The sequence below is a fragment of the Lepisma saccharinum genome, chromosome 23 (assembly GCF_977018435.1).
Source record: "Lepisma saccharinum chromosome 23, izLepSacc3.1, whole genome shotgun sequence".
In the NCBI taxonomy this organism is placed as follows: Eukaryota; Metazoa; Arthropoda; class Insecta; order Zygentoma; family Lepismatidae; genus Lepisma; species Lepisma saccharinum.
In genome coordinates this window covers 32,112,419-32,131,999 of record NC_139251.1, presented here as the reverse complement: position 1 = coordinate 32,131,999, position 19,581 = coordinate 32,112,419, and the positions used below count along the sequence as shown (strand labels likewise).

At 36.5% G+C, this 19,581-nt stretch overlaps 1 long non-coding RNA gene across 3 annotated transcripts in view; it reads right to left on the bottom strand.

Annotated features, from left to right (window-relative positions):
- The window catches only part of LOC146005405 (uncharacterized), a 262,625-nt gene that overhangs the window by 127,692 nt on the left and 115,352 nt on the right, over positions 1 to 19,581 (bottom strand). For all 3 annotated transcript variants that reach the window (XR_014444019.1, XR_014444021.1, XR_014444020.1), the window contains one exon: positions 283 to 428. This is a non-coding gene — a long non-coding RNA (uncharacterized LOC146005405). The remainder of the gene's footprint in view (positions 1 to 282; positions 429 to 19,581) is intronic.

Here is a 19,581-nt window from a genome sequence, read left to right as displayed (position 1 = left end):
TTGCGTACACTGAAAAAAATATCGGCGTTGAAACAAGACAAACAGTGGTACCAGGAAGTCTACACCCCATTTTGGTCAACGTTTCACCTCAGTGGTGTTGAAATAACACAGATACATGGTAACAAAGTTTCAAAAACGCCGATATTTTTTTTACAGCGTACGCCAATGTCCATGATTAGGTTGTCCTCTTGTGTATGCAGAGCACAGACTACCAAACGATGAGGGAAAATACCTCAGTAAATTAGTGAAGAATACCACATGGCAATTTACAGACAAACATACCTGAAGTAATCTTGTTTCTTCAAATGGCGGAGCATTCTCATTGACTCTCTCTCGGTTCGGCACAGGTCTTCAGGGTTGAAACTGCTTTCCTACATCAGGTAGGTTCTTGGTGGTCGAAGCTCCAGAAAAAAAAATACTTCCAGCTTCTGAAAGAACAAAAATGAATATACAATGAATGTACTGCTGAAAATGAAAATGTATGTTCAATTACTTCTCTTACACGGTGTATTATTCCATGAATCACGCTTTTCCCTTCAGACTGCTTTCAAGAGACACAAATAACGGAGGGATTACAACCAAGACACGCCAAGTCCTGTCACTTTACGACGGGTCATTTGAATATGCAAGTGGCGGTCTGGTATTACCTGCCTCGGCCACTTCTTGACGATGGATGGTGGAGTTGAAAGAAAGTATGGCATTGTGGAAGTCCTACCTTAAAGCATCATATTACATGTAATCTGTGTTACATGTACAATTGTTTTCCCGACTTCATGCAGGTAGATTTTTTAAAATTCATGCTTCAGATCACACGGTTGTCACAAGAAGGCGGATGTGCAATATGAAATAAATGATGTGAATTTAAGAACAAGGTTTTTTTTTATAAAGATAAAGAATTATTGCATTCTTCTGCTTGGAAATTGTCGTTCATATTTACTCCAGTGGCTCCCAAAGTGTGCATTGCGGCTGGCTTGCGAAATGTATCCCACTAATTACAATTGCAAATTCAATCAATGATATGATTGTTCCAAATGTGTGCTTATTTAGTACTTTTTTACACATAAAATGTTTCTGAATTTGAAATATATGTTCATTTTTCAACTTAAGACGAGCAACCTAACCACATTAACTGAGCGTTGCGGAAAAGTCTTGAAACGCTAAGGGAGCCGCGAAACGAGAACGTTTGGGACTGACGCACCCAGAATTTTCAATTCAATCAATCAACCAAATTCCATTAATTGCGGTGATGCATTGTTGCAATATATGTATATTTTTCTAATTGTGTGCATTCCGACTTAATCGAGGTTAATACATAAGATTTTTACACATGTCCACAATGATAATGGATTGATTGATTGGTTTGCCTTACTTTACATCGTTTTTCTGCAACTTTTGGCTAATCGCGAAGATGAGGATGAAGGGTGATGAGATGAACGATGGAACAATCCCTAACATATAGGGACGACACAACACGAGCCCCACAGAGAATTATACTGCCAGAGTTCAGACGCCAGAGCCTCGCTAGTCTGCAAAATGAGGTCCAGCGTGTACTACGTGGAAGGAAGATTGACATTTGGGTGTCTATGGACAAGGATCACCCCTTATATCCCACAAGAATATTAAAGTAATAGGTGTTAGGTGTATCTTCTGAGAGAGCACTAGAAGTCTCTTTTCCACGTGGTACACCATCAGAACTGCATAATTCGAATTTGGATTTTTACTATTTTACATTGTTTTTTTGCCACTATGATGATGAGTGTTCATTAAATGAAACTGACGAAGGGAGGTTCACAAATAACACTCATTTCCATGTTTCAGTATTCAGAATTAGCAATGCAAATGGCAAACCGCGACTTTTTTCCTCTTTTGCGGCCAACGGAAGTCGCCATTCTCATAATCGTTAGCATTTTGTCCTGATTTAATACGGAATATTTTGTCAAAAAATCGAACAAGGGTAATCGTTCAATAGTTTAATGACGTCATGAAATTCTGTCATTTGGATCCGCAGTGGGTTTGTGTTGCCCTATGTCTTGTTCATGCGTGTGTTGAACCTCAGTTGTTTTGTCATCAATTTAATTGTTGTTGGTTGTTTTAATGAATGAATAAATCTAAAAGGCCTCCCCGATGGCGCAGTGGTAGCGTCGTCGCCTTGTAATCAAGGGGTCCCGGGTTCGATACCCGGTGGAGGCACAAGTGGTTCGGATCCCACTTTAAACTGTAGGTCCAGTCCCGATTAGCCTTACTGAGCATAAAGTGGACTTAAAAGAACAAATCAAATCAAATCAAGAATAAATCTAAAAACACATACTGTATTTTATTGTAAGAACTTTGTGTGTGACGAGTGGAAATAGCCACGGTGGTAACGTGTTAATCTTAAAGATCAATTCATACACCTAGGTAGTGTAAAGGGTTAGCACAAGACATTGTTAATGAAAGCATAACCAAATCAAGAACGTGTCAATTTTTTTCAAGTACAATAAACACTCAGTTGACTAAACACTGAGACAAAATGCAAATAATAATGAACAGCACCACAAAAGGTTTTTCATAAAACTTTTATGGGCGTCAGTTGTACATAAAATGGATTCTTTCTTGCTGCTGCTCTCCAAATATTGTTTGTATTTGAAATTTAGGGCACTCTTGCGACGAACTTTTATCAGTATCCGTTGTAATTATTAGATAATAACTAATATAACAGCTACAATTGAAATAAAATTACATGTGTACAAATGTAATTTTCAATTGACATTCGCTTGCCATGGATGAGCTATGCTTCTCCTTCCGAATGTGCTGTTCTTTTCTAAATCACCTTATAAATATATTCCATGCTGCAATTGTATCTAATGGCAGTAGTCGTTACGATATATCGTATTTGCCGGCCTACATTACATTTTTGGGGGGGAAAAGCTTTATCAACGAATATTATAATTAATTTGCAGTATTTCAAATATAAGGCAATATGTAGGTCTACTTTCAACAAATAACTGACATAATCAGACGAAATGAGTGACAGCGCATGCGGATCTATTCGTATGCATGCGATCACACACCGCAAGGAAGCAAGAAAGAAACCGTTATCCTCAGTACATGGTAAATTTACAGAAATGAAAGTAATAAAAAACTGAAGACTAAAATTGATAAACGCTGTAAGTGCCACAAGAATTCAAACATAGTTTTCCACGTTAAACTGTGAAATGTGCCATGCTTTATAATGTGGTAAACGTGAAATGTGGCTGGTAGCCCTCTAAGTAGTTCAAAGGGCGTGTAAAGAGGTCACTAGTGTGAACGTTCTTACGGGCTGATGTGCGGAACGATGCGATTTCCCAACACTTTCGCTTTTGGCACTTACAACGTTTACCACTTTTAGTCCTTAACTATCGGCGTATAAGACGGACCCTGTTTTTCAGACCTATTTCTAAAGGAAAAAAGTACATCATCTTATATGCTGACAAATACGGTACTTTAAAGTAGTTTGAACGTATTTTTGAAGATAACCTCACTTTTGTAGCACTTTAATGAGTTCTACAAATATCTTGAAGATGTTTACAAGTTGTCTTACAAACACCAACACTGTCTCTGCACAGCACTTCGTCTTCTAGAGGTTGCCAGCATGAGCTTCATGTCCTAGTCGAGTCAATCATGCCGTACAAAAGATGTAATCGCTGTGTTTTCCAAGCTGTAAATCGAAACTGGACCAAGGAAACCAGCTGGGAGACATGATCAGCCGTAATGAAGGATACAGATGTCACGGGCGAACAGGACCATAGATCTGAGACGGAGATTCGTGTCGAGAGGAGGGTCATTTCAACCCACTGGACCGGTTGTCACCTCCTTCACGCCTGCCTGATTCCGTGTGTCTTGGGAGATTGCCCAGCTCAGGTTTCTCTGTACAAAGAACCAGACAGACTCGGATGGTTACTTTTTTTTACTCCTATTTCTTTAGGGCTCTGGTGCGAGGCACATCCAGCTGCTAACAGTCATTAAAATTAATTCCTAAGAGCAACTGGAGCTTCTAACCTAGCAATTTATAACCTACAATTCCGTTTAGTTCTAATAATGCATATGTGGTTAGGTTAGGAGAGCTAGATTTAGTTCTTAGCAATTTGCTTTAGTGACTGTTAAGACCTGGATGTGCCCCGCACCATACCCATTTTTTTAGGCAATGATTAATGTGGGTGTCGTTACTTCCTCGCGTTAAGAGAATAAAGTATACCGTGTCGGGAGAATCTGCCGAGACCTACGTATTGTAAACACATTTCTTTGTTTATCAGTCAACGGTTCATGATCACATGTGTCTGGAAGGCAGTGAGCCGGAAAAAAAGTGTTTCACTTTTCTGCTACTTTTGGCTAATTGGAAAGCCAGACTAACAAGCTACGGAGCCAGAAGTCGCAACTTCGAACCCTGGGTGAAGCATGAATGTGATATTGCGTGTGTTGCATCATCAATTTCATCAGCTCATCAATGTGTTCATGTGCATAAAATAAATTACAAATGGAAAATACTATTACTAAAAGTATAGAATGTTCATTAATGAATTACTTGCAAGAAGTATTGTGAACATTCTTAGCTGTCACTCTGCCCCCCCCCCCTTCTTTCTAATTGTTCTGTGCACCGCTTTTAGAACTGCTAGAACCCCTCTATCTCATTAGGCTATACATTATATAAAATTGTACTTTATACATATTACTGATGTACTACATAATAAGAACTTAAAGCTAAAATTTTGTACACATTTACATTAATTTTATATCATAATTATAGTATTGTAAAAACAATGTACTATTTCTTATATGTACATCCTATACGCTGTCAACATAATTTGTAATTTACATGCAGCAATACGTCTCAGGGTATTTTTGGTGTCACAAGTTCTCAATAAACGTATATGCAGAGAGAGAGAGAGAGAGAGAGAGAGAGAGAGAGAGAGAGAGAGAGAGAGAGAGGAGTAGATTCAGAGAGTAGAGTTTAGATGAGGAAAACAAAAAGTGGGGGTAAAACAGAGAATTTTAGCAACGACAAACAAAAGCAAAGTCCACAAAAAAATCTTCCTACGTCACTGTTGCTTAGAGAGTGGAACGTTGTATCACTTAAACTGCATAGTTTCTTCAATACGCAATATATTGAAACAAGTTCAATATGATATAGATCATGATATATTTTTTTTTAAAAAAAAAACCTAGTAATTGTTATACCAAAAGCTTTATTTTTGATGTGTTCTATTTTACTTCGCTTCTTGTGTCACTTTTGGCTAATTTGCGGAGATGGGGATGAGTGATGAAATTGATGAATGAACACTCACAAACATCTATACCTATTCGAAACCGGGACCCCTGGCGTCGTAGCGCGATGTGCTAACCACTCTGCCACGGGGGCCAGCTCCAAAGCTTTATTTGCTGAATATAAAGGTTACAGCGAAGATTTCGCAACGCACCAGAAACAATTGCATGTGAAAACAACAAAATTACACTTGGACATAATTATCATTACGGAAGAAGCGGTAGAATATTTTTTCTTACGTATTTCACAACACGTCAAACAAATTACAAGTTTCTCCGTCTCTATCAAGATATTTCTTTTATCGGGCGTGTAAACCTTGGACGAAAACAAACAAGTTATGATAAACACGTAGTAGGGGACGGCTCCTATGCCACATAGCAACACGAGTAATAACAAGTTGTTTTTTTTCTCCCTGAGTGAAGCTCTAACCTTCAAGCACGTATGTAATTGTTCTTCAGCGAATCCTACGTTGATACTCTCTTACTCTTTATGACATGTAATGTACAAAGCAACATAACCTTGGCGATTCTTAACTGCATACATTATTTACTTATATAACTATCGTAGATAATTCTAAAACTGCTCCAACTATAGCGAAATACACTTTAAGGCCTAAGGCCACACTAAAACTGTGGCAGACGTAATCAAAACCGTTTTCAAAAAATCCTTCTCCTTTCCAAAAACCTCTATGCTATTGCAAATTACAGAGCCTCCCCGATGCGTAGTGGTAACGTCGCCTTGTAATCAAGGGATCCCGGGTTCGATACCCTGTGGAGGCACTTGGTGGTTCGGATCCTACTTTAAACTGCAGGTCAAATCCCGATTAGCCTTCTGTGCATAAAGTGGATTTAAAACAACAAATCAATCACGCAAAACAACAAATCAACGCTATTTCAAATTCCTTCTAGAACATCCATGTTAATTTTCGTATGGCTTGCTTTCACCGTTTCCAAGATATCTGCCGCGGAAAATATGCGCGGAAAACTAAATGCATGAAATCTATTTGGTACACCATAACGCACCAATTTATGTGTGTTTTTTCGGCCTTTGCTAAGAATCAGGTTTAGAGTTTTCTCTCTGTGTGTGTGTAGACGTACTATCGCGAATACCTAGACAACAGCGAAATCAAACCACACGAGAATTCAAGTTGTTGGTCTCGAAGGAATTATATGCAGATGATATTTTCCAGATTTTGGAATATCGTTGCGGTTTTTCGAAAAGAAAGCAAATTTCGAAAATGGCTACGTCGGTCAAAGGTTCTAGCGTGGCCTTATATTGGAATAAGGGTATTTGGGGGAACGATGCGTCACGTTTTGGGATCTACAAGGTACAGAGTTTACTATGTGTATTTCAACAAAAGAAACACCCATATATATTTATTTGGCTTTATACTAGGGCTGAACCAATATCGATGCCAATACACTCACCGACACCGATGCCGATGCTTGAAAATTGTAATAATTAAGAGTTGTTCAAAATATAGATTAATGCTAGTGTTTAAGTATGTCACTGTAATTATATGCCACATAACGGTTCGGATCCAACTTTAAACTATGAGTCCAGTCGCAATTAGCTTTTCTGCGCGTATAAAGAGGACTTGAAAACACAAACTCAAATTAGGTATAAGCATCAATTTTCAGGATTTTTGCTTTTGAGAATTTTACATCAGAATATTAAATTAGATGATGCGTTATCACAAGATTCAGTTGTCTCACAAAAAACTGGTGCAAAATAATAGGAAACTTCGAATTTTGCATAATTTCGAGGACTCCGCGAAAGTAACTTACGGCATTTTTGAGGACTCCTTGAAATATCAAAATGCCGGAAAAGTATGGACAGGTATCGGTAAAAAAAATCCAACCGATACTTTCCGATACCGATACCACTGGTATCGGATCAGCCCTAGTTTATACACATTGAGATTTATTGAGAATTTTTGACACCGATAATACCGCTGAAGGGCATTGGTGCATGTATTATTATTAATATTTCCTGTTCCTAGTAAGGTTTCAGGTATGTTTGAGTAATGTATCTTTTATAGCTAGGCAGATATAAGAATTTAATATGTGCTACTACTGTAGAAGCAAAATGTACACAATAAAAAAGCGTTCAAAGAAGGGTAATAAGGACGTACCAACAAATATATTTCGAGAGGGGTCCGAACCAAGCGTTTCAGAAATATAAACATTAATAACATAAAATGTTTATAAATAATAATAATTAATTTATTATTCATTACTTATGAAAGGAACTAGGAAGAAAAATAGAAAAAAAGAAAATATGAAATAGGGAGTGAAGTAACAGAGGAGAGAAGTAAGATATTCTAGTGGGAGAAAGAGAGTTTGGACAAACCAATTAAAGACGTTTAGAAACTAGGAATAAACTTCGCATAAGATGGAAAATTTCATTCAATGTCTATCGGACTATAAAAATAAAATACCAAGGAGACATTTCTGTAGTCGACCATTAAACCCATGAGTATCGGGAAGAGAAGCTACTGTAGTTTGTATTCTGGCCATGAGACGTTATTGACAACAAGCATGCAACAGCACGTCCATTCTTCATTATGTATGAAATGGTTACAGCGGCCAGCACATCCAGTCGGGTTCGAAATTGCTTTGTAATAGATTTATTTAATGTCCTATTAGACAACGAGTTATTCTTCTCAGTAAAACTAGTAATGAGTTGCAATGGGGAGGGAAAGGACGTATGGTCTACTCCTCATAACAGTAGATTTGACGTTAATTGAGAAGAATGTAAGGAGATTTCTAAATTGAAAAGAGAAGCACCACCATTAGGAGAATGAATAATTGAATTGGAAAACGTGCAAGACAGGGCTGATGTGTTTGGAGGAATTTGTGTGTGCCTGTGTGTACTTTGGGTAATCAATTAATAGCAAAATTAAAATTAAATTCAAATCCAAATCAAAAAGAAGATAATAATGTTAAAACAAGATAATATTTTGGAGAATGAAATTAAATGAACCTTTAGTTACTTAAGTTCAGACAAGACGATTTTATTGGAAATTCTAGATAAATACTAAAAAATACATATTTCCCCCCGAAACTCATGAATATGTATTTTTCTAATTTGCGCCTCTTTTTTTCCAGTCTGTGCAATTCGCGACGGAGACGAATGTTTACTAGATGATATTTACGAAGACCCACTTACAAACGGGTGTAAGGGACGACCCTTTCATAAATCACCCAAACGTCAACCTCTCTTCCCGCAGTACAATGTTGCAGACTAACGAGGCTCTGGCGTCTGAACTCACGGCCAGTATAATCCTCTGTAGGGCTTTGGCAATGTGTGTTTATCATTATCCTGTAATCAATATCATCTTATCACTTTTCATCCCGATTAACCAAAAAGAAGAAAATTTAAGTAAAATAAAACAAGAACAATCGATCAAATACTTCACGAAGGAACAGTCAGGCCGTGAGTCGAAACTGGAACTTTCGGAATTCTCCTCCACCTATACTGGCATTATGTATATTGTCAGATTACTACTTTCTTTTCACAAATTATATTACTTATTTTCGCACACAAAGAAATGATCTACGGAAAGAAATTATTGTGAGAAGAAAATAATGCTACAGCTATGTAAAACTCATATATTCTAAATTGGAGATAGCTGAAAGGGTTAAATTTATTGTAAAATTTTGCTAATTATATTCTAGAATTAACGAAATTGGGAACAGGAGTAGACACACTATGTAAACATCAAAATAAATTAAGTAAACTTTTGAGAACACGAACAATAGGATAATCCTGTAGAAAACAAATTGAGCATGATCATAAATGAAAGAGGAAATTGAGAAAACCATAGTTCGAGTATCATTACAAGTAATAACGAATTTTTCAACTCAGTCACCATGGAACATCTACCCTTCTTTCCCGTACTGCACAAGATATTTCATTTTTATTTAATTTGAATCATATCTTACTAATATAATCTCTTCCTCGTATTTTACAGGAAAGGGTTTTTGTAAAAAAAATTCTGTGAAATTACGTTTATCATTCATACTGCAAATATTGTCAGATTAAAATGTTTACTGATAGGCCTATTGTACATCTTGATATTAGGTCAAACCTTATAATTTCTCTTTTATGATAAATCTAAGAGTTCACAATAGTTCTTGACACAGAAAAAGAAAATAAAACGATATAAAAAGTATCTAAGAGTACTATTTTTCGTATTCTATTGTACAGAACTTGCAATATAAAATAATACACTGATAACAATGGACAGAAGAATAGTATCCATCACCTCACGTCAAACTGCTTCATAATTGTATGGACGTGTGTGTGTGTTTTAATTGTCAATACACCATCCTGATACTTTTTTACCAAACACTATTTCCAAGTTTCTACTGTTAGATTTTTTTTACAATATCTTACCGTTAAATTTTATCAATCTGCCTGTTAAAGTAAACGGGACAAAACCGTTTTTAAATTTAATTTAAATATTTTATCATGTATTAAGACAGGAAATGATTGCAAATTACAGTTACGTACAACATATTTTTAAAAACTCAACCATTAATAATTACATTAATTAGGTTAACTATACAGTGAAAGTTAATACTTAAAAACGGTCACGGTCTTTTCTTAACGGAAGTTCGATAGCGAAAATTGATGGTCTTAGAACGCCATGTCTTCAGCCAACTTCTTAGAGTAAACGGTGTAGAAAACAGGGAAACATTTGACTTTAAGAATTATTTATAGTAATTTAAAAGTTGAACCAAAATAAAGAGGTAGAAATGAATAAATTAATAAAGGAGCAAGACTAGGACGACAAGGCAACACAAGATTGCAACGAATGAGAGAAGAAAAACATGAAGAGAAAGAATGGAAGGTTGTAAATGAAGATAAACCAGAGCTAGAAGAACTGAGTAAAAATAGAAGAAAACGAAATAAAAGTGCTTAAGGGCATTATAATATGGAACTTCGCGGTTTAAAAAAAGTGAAAAAGTAGAGCTGGCTTGCGTTACAAGAGAGGACAGAGAATCGCGGTGTATAAAAAGAAAGGTTTATTAAACGGCACCTGCGCACAAAAATCTACATTGCAGTAGATCATGAGCTGATGAAGCAGTAAAAAGAAAGAAATAGTCATTACAGTGAAATATTCGCCATTCTGAGTTCCGAGAGCGGGTTGCGCTATTTTGACTGGAAGCGGTTTGTCTCGCGTGCAGACGGCTTGGCTGCCACTAGCCGTTTGACGCTGAACGAGTGGATCGGCGAGTCAGCCTTGCGGTAATACACCTTGTTAGATCTGTTCAGATTTACCTTCGTTTCCTTTTTTATACGGTTTTTTCGTAACCAACTGCGGTGAATCCGTTAGAAATCTTAACATTCAGTTTCGCTGCAATTTGCATCGAGGAATTGATTACATCCCCAGATAAAAACGTACTGAAAATTGCACACAATTCAAAAACTGCGAATTTCTGTTGGTTTAATTCAAGTCACCTAACTAACCTGAAGGTTTATGACTGCAGCAACACAAGCCTTCCATCTGTCCCTATCCTGGCGAAGACCAATCCAATCTTTCCCATCCTTACCGATTTCCTTTAGGTCCATCTAAACGTTATCCCTCCATCTTCGTCTTGGCCTTCTTACAGGACTCCTACCATCAGGTTTCCCAACAAGAATCCTGTAAATTCCTCTTTCCTCTCCCATTCGTGCCACATGGCCTGCCCAACTAAGTCTTCTTGATTCAATTAGCCTAATAATATCTGGACATGAATACAAATTATGTAGTTCTAAATTACATAACCTTCTCCACTCACCGGTCTCCTCATCCCTTTTAGATCCAAATATTTTTCTCAAGATTTTATTTTTAAATAGGCTACTCTTAACTTAAGTGCCTCTTTTAATGTAAGGGACCAAGTGTAAATTTTATATTGGGATGTGTAATCAGTGATGATCCAACATACGAGAGTCTGCAATGCTTGGTGTAAAATTGCATTTTTTTTACTTTTCAAGAGCGCATTTTTCCCCAAACAGACTAGAATTACTTGCACTGGAATTTGTACGTCGTGAAGTTTTGTATTTCAGTTAATTTGAAAGTAAAGTAAAACAAATCAATCAATCAATTAATTAGCGCCCCTTTTCTAGACTCTTTCTTGTGAATCGCGACGATGATATGATTAATCCTGAGCTGAGCAGAATTTCGGAACCGAAAGGCAGGACACACCAAAGCAGAATAATTCTAACATTTTTATCTACTTCCTTCACCTACATTCTTTTCAAACACATGCATACATACACAATGCAAATTGAAAAATAAGTTTGGCGATTACTTATGAAATTGAATTTTACCCGCTCTTACGAAGAATATAAAGACAAGGAAAAACTTCTTATTCTTAAAAAAAAAATAATAACTGGGTAATCGTTACTCACCATTTGAAACATGCATTACATTAGAATTTATTACAAAATACTGTTTTTAAAACGTGGTGGAACGATTAGAAACGTGGTGAAGTAATAGAGGAACAAGACTAGTACGTCAAGGTAACACAAGATTGAAAAGAACGCTATATATGAGAGAAGCAAAACATGCAGAGAGAGAGAGAGAGAGAGAGAGAGAGAGAGAGAGAGAGAGAGAGAGAGAGAGAGAGAGAGAGAGAGAGAGAGAGAGACAGACAGAGAGAGGGCCGTCCCCCTTGTCAGAGTGGTCATCACATCGCGCTACGACGCCAGGGGTCCCGGATTCTAATCCTGGCCTGGAATGGATGTTTGTGAGTGTCCATTCATCAATTTCATCATATGATCACTCATCACCACCTTCGCAAATTAGCCAAAAAATGCTAATTTTAAATAGGAGCGACTACGGAGCTATGGTGACAGTGCGTGAAATTCTATGCACCAATGATCAACATGACTTGTCAGATATTGTAGCTACAAAATATTGTGCAATTGCATCTTGTGAGGTAAAGCTAGATTCTTTTTTCTGAGTATAAAAATATTTGTGCCAAAAACAGGAGTTTCAAGGTTGAAAATTTAAGATTTTGTTGTAATCAAGTGCAATCATGATCTGTTAGTAATATTTTCTTTCATTTATAAAACAGCAGTGTAAAGAAGAGTGTGTGGAAAAATTCAGAACTGCAACTTTTACATACGTATATTGCATGCTAAATCTTATGAACTTAAAAAAAAAACAAGTACCTGCTTGCTTACATGTAGGTTTTTCTAAGTAATTGAAAGAAAACATTAAAAAGTAAAGTGTTTTCAAAAGTGCATATTCATTTGCATATTTTGAACCTTTGTAGTGCATATATCCCTGGTCACATGAAGCATTCAGAGAGGCTTTTAAAATAAAATATAATCTTATGGATTGATACGATATTTGCACACACATTTTAGGCATTTTAAGGGCATAACAACGAGAGCGAGAAACAGAGAAAAGAATGAAAAATGAAAATATAGAATAGTATGGAGAGAGAAAGAGAAAGAATGTGAGAAAACAGAAAAAATAGGTAGAGAATTAGAAGAAGGAAAGAAAGAGATAGAAATAAATTGAGAGAAAATTAGAATCAGGTAGAAAGAAAATGCGAGAAAACATAAACAGATGAACAAGGGAAAAATAAAACAGGGAGAGGAAGTAGAAGAGAAAGTTAATAACATATAGAGACAGAAAAATGAGGAGAGACAGAGAGAAGAAGAAAAAAGAAAACATAGTGACATTAAGAAAGAAAAAGAGAACTATGTGAGAAAACATAGAAAGTAGAAAGGTAGAGAGGCAGAGGAAAGAAAATAGGATAGAAATAAATGAAGAAAGAAGTAGAATGAAGCAGAGAATCAGATATAAGGAGAATGGGAGATAACTTAGACAAAGAATGAAAACAAAGAAGAGAAGGGAGAAAGAAAATAAAGAAAAATAGACTCTTACTTCCCATTAGTGCCGCAGCACATTATGTGTAATGATTATTGAAGGTATTTACTTGATGTATTTAGGTAATACTTTTTCTGAAACAGATATATAATCCTTGCACTCTTGACCAACCAGTCATCAAGCCTGCATGGTATGCATGAAAAAGAAAGAAAAAACAATTGACATTTGGCAGAACTTCCCCCTACATGTTGTACTTGTCGATACATATTCAGGATAAGCTCCACCCCTTTCCTTCCCGTCATGCCCCGCGAGCCTATTAATAGCGCATTGTCGTCCGGGTGGCCATTGCTTCCTTCCGTGACTCCAGGGGGCGCTGATAAGAAGGAGCGCGACCTACCATGCCGCGAAAACATTGATAATACACGTTTGCGTAGTTGTTTTCTCTCTCGATGGTAAAAGGCTGTTTCTCGATCGCTGTAAGCAACATGGCTGCCGAACACATAAGCAGATTAAACCAGTGGCGGACAGCATACGCATCCTCAGAAATTTTTTGTAGATGGTCAGACCATTGCTAAAACTTAATTTGTAGGAAATAATAACAACAATGATTATTATTATCGCTGAATAATAACTATTATAAACTAATAAAATTAACCAATTTCATTCCAAGTTTATTATTATTGTTATTATTTTATAAAAGGGGGAGAATTTGCTACTCGATGCGCCAGATAGGTGGATATCCAGCACTACTGTTTTCCATTATAATAATAATAATAATAATAATAATTATTATTATTATTATTTACATTTCATATAGTTAGTGCACTGAATTTCATAGTTCTTGTATTTAATTATTAACTTTGCACACCTCATTCACGAAAAGGCTTTAAAAGTTAGGATAAATTTTAATTATCAAGTATATGTAATGTGATTTCTCAAATACAACTACAACATTTGGGTCAGCTTCCGTGGTTAGCACAGCGCGCTACGAGACCAGGGATCCCAGGTTCGAATTCCCGCCTGGACATGTTTGCTCTGATATCAGTTTCATCATATTGCCCATCTTCGCAATTAGCCAAAAAGTGACAGAAAAGAGAAGTAAAATAAACAAAATCAATCAATCAATATGAAGCTTGGAATTATGGAAACTGTGGAACGATTTATTATTTGAATAAAATTATAGCAGAATATTAAAATATAACCTGGTTCTTTTGTTTTACACTATTTTTTTTTCGAAGTAATGTACTTTTTACTTTGGTTATTCTGCTCAAACACTAACTAAATGAACCTTATTTCTGTTATTAATAATAAAAAAAATAACAAACTTTCGAATTTTTTAAAACTTGAAATGAATGTTGTCAATTTCTAAGGTCGCGGTTCGACTTCCCTTGCCGTCGACAGAGAACACCAGTGGAAAGGTGGAATTCCATCAGTCTCATGGGATGGGGGGGGGGGGGGGGTCGAACCAACCCATCGACCACCCACCCTCTTGGAAATTGGCATTGTTCATTTCAATTTTAAAGAAATAAGAAAGTTTGTTATTTTTATTGTTTATACCAGAAATAAAGTTCAGTTAGTATAATCGATCGGAATAATAAATGTAACAACTTAGGGTCGGGCCGGTGCGTTTGCGGTATTTGTGTTATGTGGCGAAATGCATAGTGTAAGTAGCGCTTGCAAACGGAAAGTGAAAAACAAACAAATATGATAACAAATAATAATAATACGCCACAATAGTAGGCATCAACAAAATATCACAGGTAGTAATTTCCCCCTTTATATGGCAGAATGTCAAGTAAAGTGTAAAATATGCATAGAATCCTTGCAGAAAAGGGCACGAAATAGTTTCACTAGATATATCTCCATAATAGTGCGAGATATGAAAAAACTATAAGAATCAATTTCGTTCCTTTTTCAATTCTGAATAAAACATGTAACTATAAAAAGTTTTCCAAAATCGCTATTAAAGGAGTTATGATGGATTTTCTTAGTTAGTGCATGAAGTGGTAGCCATCTTGGATTTATGACGTCACACAGGCCTTCTGCCACAATTGCGGGTAAAACACCTTGTAGTACATGATTGTGTACCACACTAGCAACGTATTACCGGTAGTCATACATTCCCTTCATTCAAGAACCCACGAACTATAGAAATATTGATATACGCTCCTTTACTATAATAATAAATAACACAGCCCTGCATTTTTTTTAAAAAAATCTGATGATTTCAAACCAATAGATGATTCTATACATTTTATTGTGAAATTAAGGCACATAATAATCTATATTGCTGTTATCTGAAAAAAACTGGCAGTGATGGGTAAAAGATGGGTACAGACTATTAGCTCAATGTTAAGACTCCCTGTTGTCATGGAAATGTTCCTATTAGTATATTTTTCTCAAAGATTCGCAAATTAGATATCATTATTCTTAACTATTAATGCATTCCATATTTTCATCGATTCAACCAATATGTATTGTGTAAATTGATTTTTGTATTGGATTAATAATAATCCGTGAAATTTTGCTATGGCAATTTCAAGTTTTTAGATGAAGGAGAATTAGTATGAAAAAGGGAAATTTTAGATCTACGAGAGGGAAATTTTAGATGTGTGAGAGGGTAATTTTGGACCTAGGAAAGGGAAATTTTTGAGCATAAGAAAGAGAAATTCGGATAGAAGAAAGACAAACTGTGGTCAATATTTGTGGTAGCACCGAGCTCTACCATATATGATTTTCAAAATTTCTATTTGGGTGGGTGAATGGAGATTATTTTCCAATGGACTCTTGTGAATCTGAAGCTAAGTATTTGCTAATGGGAGAAAACCTTATGCAAATATAGAAGGTAGAAAGCAAGGAATTCTTGTTATTCATCACGAGACTGGGAAGGACAAATACCAATACCACACTCCTGCATTGAACTCAACCCCCAAACGAAGGTAACTTGCAAAACAATTGTGTACACGGTGAACACACACACACACACACACGAAATACATGAATAATCATGTATGCACATTACAATGTGTTTGACAGCCCCTTTCCGCCGCAATGTCAAGAAACGGACAAAACGAACGCAGGGAAACACAACAGCTTTATTATATATGACCACATATAACAGTAATTACCACACAAATTACATGGGGAAGACGTGAGACGGAACAATAAATATGATGGTCCACACTTTGGAAGAGAAGTGGGGGAAACGCAGAATTTGCGTGCAGATTGCGGCGGCAGATTGTTCTTCGGCGCCACGACGGTTCTCGAAGGATATGTAATTCATCGGAGCCTTAATGCATTTCGTTTTCCTGTTGGAGTGGTTGTTCTCAGATATATAACGAATCTCCAATTCAGTGGGGTGACTTCAGTGTGTGCAACAATTCAGTGGGATGGCAATTATCTGCAGAAATTCAGTATGGCTCCATTCTCTGCACAAATTCAGTGGGGTGGCTCCAATCTCTGCACAAATTCAGTGGGATGACTTCATTCTCTGCACAAATTCAGTGGGGTGGCACCATTCTCTGTACATATTCAGTGGGGTGGCTCCATTCTCTGCACAAATTCAGTGGGATGACTTAATTCTCTGCACACATTCAGTGGGGTGACTTCATTCTCTGTACAAATTCAGTGGGATGAATTCATTCTCTGTACAAATTCAGTGGGTGGCTCCATTCTCTGCACAAATTCAGTTGGTGGCTCCATTCTCTGCACCGGTTCAGTGAGGTGACTTCATTCTCTGTACAAATTCAGTAAGGTGACTTCATTCTTTGCACAAATTCAATGGGGTGACTTCATCTCTGTACAAATTCAGTATGGTGATTTTATTCTCTGCACCGGTTCAGTGAGGTGACTTCCATTCTCTGCACCAATTCAATGGGGTGACTTTATTCTCTGCACCAATTCAATGGGATGACTTCCATTCTCTGTATCGATTCAGTGGGGTGACTTCATTCTCTTCACAAATTTAGTGGGGTGAGTTCCACATTCTAGTGTAATTGCACTTTATGCACAGATAAGCTAATCGGGTCTGGATGTACAGTTCAAATTGCGATCCGAACCACTACACTCCGTCCCTGCAATCTATGGAGCCAGCTAACGAAAACAAGTCTCTGCGCAAGTAGTGACTTGAGAGGGCTCGACCAATGAACGCGTGAGAGGGAAAGTGAGTATATGGAGGGGAAAACGAGGCAGCAGATACCAGCCGCTTGCAGCAGCGTCCACGGCTCTGCTCCGTTCACTCCCTTCCGAAAAGTTTCCCCAACTTTGTAAGTTTTTGTTTCATCGAGGTTGGTCATAGGCAGCGTGGTATTTGTAAATTTTCCAATTGGTGGGAAGAATGTGTGTATGGAAATTTATTTCGACATTGTGTATTTTACAGAAACCTCTTCACTTCTAAAAATTGCAATCACCTTGATACAAGCTGTAACGATATATGAAAACAACAATGCGTTTTTTAATCTTTGAAATATAAAATAATAAAGTATGTCAGAAATTCTCTCTTTGGTGTTTCAAGTGCGATTGTATATACAAATATATGTATAACAAAAATGGTTATAATTATTGACACTACTATTTAACCAATTCAATACAAATGATATGCACTATCCATACAACAATTCCTGACGATATCCATGTAAAAGGGTTACGGAAATAATTGTTATGGGCGGCCTTGTAAATGAGGAGCAAAAAAAGGTTAATTTCAGTTCAACAACTGTACGTGGAAACCGCAACAATCTTGTTCTGTTATGAAGCTAGACGGCATTCCATTATGTATATCTGCAAGCAATTTACCTTCAGAAGAGTCACAGAAACCACGATAAAAGTCTAGAGAAAAACAAGCCATTGATGGGCATTAAGTGGATGTTGGAAGCAGAGGTCTTCAATGCTGTTAGGTATTTCATATCTTGGTCAGAACAAAGCATTCATTTAATATACACACATACACAATAGTTTCCATTATGAGATATCGCCCAATAAATTTGGTTCTGTTGGTCGAAGCAATGGTAGAAGAAATTTTAAAAAAAATATATCAGTTAAAGTGGAATGAAAAGGTTCTGAGGATGCCTCGAAAATAATTATTTTTCAGGACAAAAGGAAAATAAATTAGCAAGACCATATCGCCGATGGAATGATCAATTTTTGTAGTCGCAGAACGGACTTCGGTTACCCAGAGCTGCAAGAAGAAGAAGAAGGATATATCGCCCAATCAATTTGGTTCTCTTTTTCTGCACAAGAAAATTACGCATCTGTATATATGTACACACACACACACACACACACACACATATGTATAATACAATTACGACCCTGTCAAAAAATCTATCTCAATTTTTATCCTGGGCACACCCTTCAACTCAGATTTTCAAAAATACCTACAAATGTTCATCTACAAATTCACATGCGAATTGAAAGTGTACATGTAGTACACTGAAATTATTCAAAATGAAGCAATACGTGTGTGTGTTGTAGGATTTTCAAAGTGTCTTCTACTGTACAACTACAATGCAATCGTGGAGTTGAAGAATTGGAGATATATGAACTATATGTATATATTATACCAGAAAAAAATCTATAGTTTTTTGACAAGGTTGTAAATGGTATATATATATGTACATGAATATACGTGTATGTGTGTATATGTATGTAATTTTCGTGCAAAAAGGAAGTAAATGATTGGACGGGACAATGGAAAGAACTGTCTAGTCAAGTCAGGACAATGCGACAAAAGGAGCTGGCATAGAAAGATAATTTTTCAAGCTTCATAATTAGCATTATTATTTCGAAAATATTTCTTGGGGCGGAGGAGGGCGAAATTCCACCCTCTCGATACGTTCTAGTTTGAATTGTATTAGATTGTACTTGTCATTATGATTATTTGTATACATGTGGGTGGAGGAAGGGGCAATATTTTCCTTATTCATGAGGAGACATGTCAAGCAAGACGGACATGTGTTTTACCCCGTCAATCTTTTATATTCTCTTATGTTACTTTAAATTTAAAGCAACACTAATAGTGAATCCGCCAGAGGTCTTGGGTTCGAATCCTGGCATGGGTATTCTTTGTAACTTCCCTTCATAATTTTCATCATATCATTCGCATCTTCGCGATTAGCCAAAAGTGTCAGAAATGCGAAGTAAAATAAACCCAATCAATAAATTAACCGTGGAGCAAGGTTTCTTTAATTATAATATTTAATTCAAAGCCTTGGCTTGAAATTAAGTAAAAAAACATAAAATAATAATTGATGAATAACAATACAAAGATTTCAAAATGAATAACTAATTCTCTCAAGATTTACTATTGAGAGCTTGAATTTCCAAATTGAAAAATTGAGTAATTAAATATATTGATAATTCGATACACCAGGCCCCTGTGGAGGAGTGGTTAGCACATCGCGCTACGTCCTTGGTTCGAATCCCGGCCTGGGCATGGATGTTTGTGAGTGTCCATTCATCAGTTTCATAACTC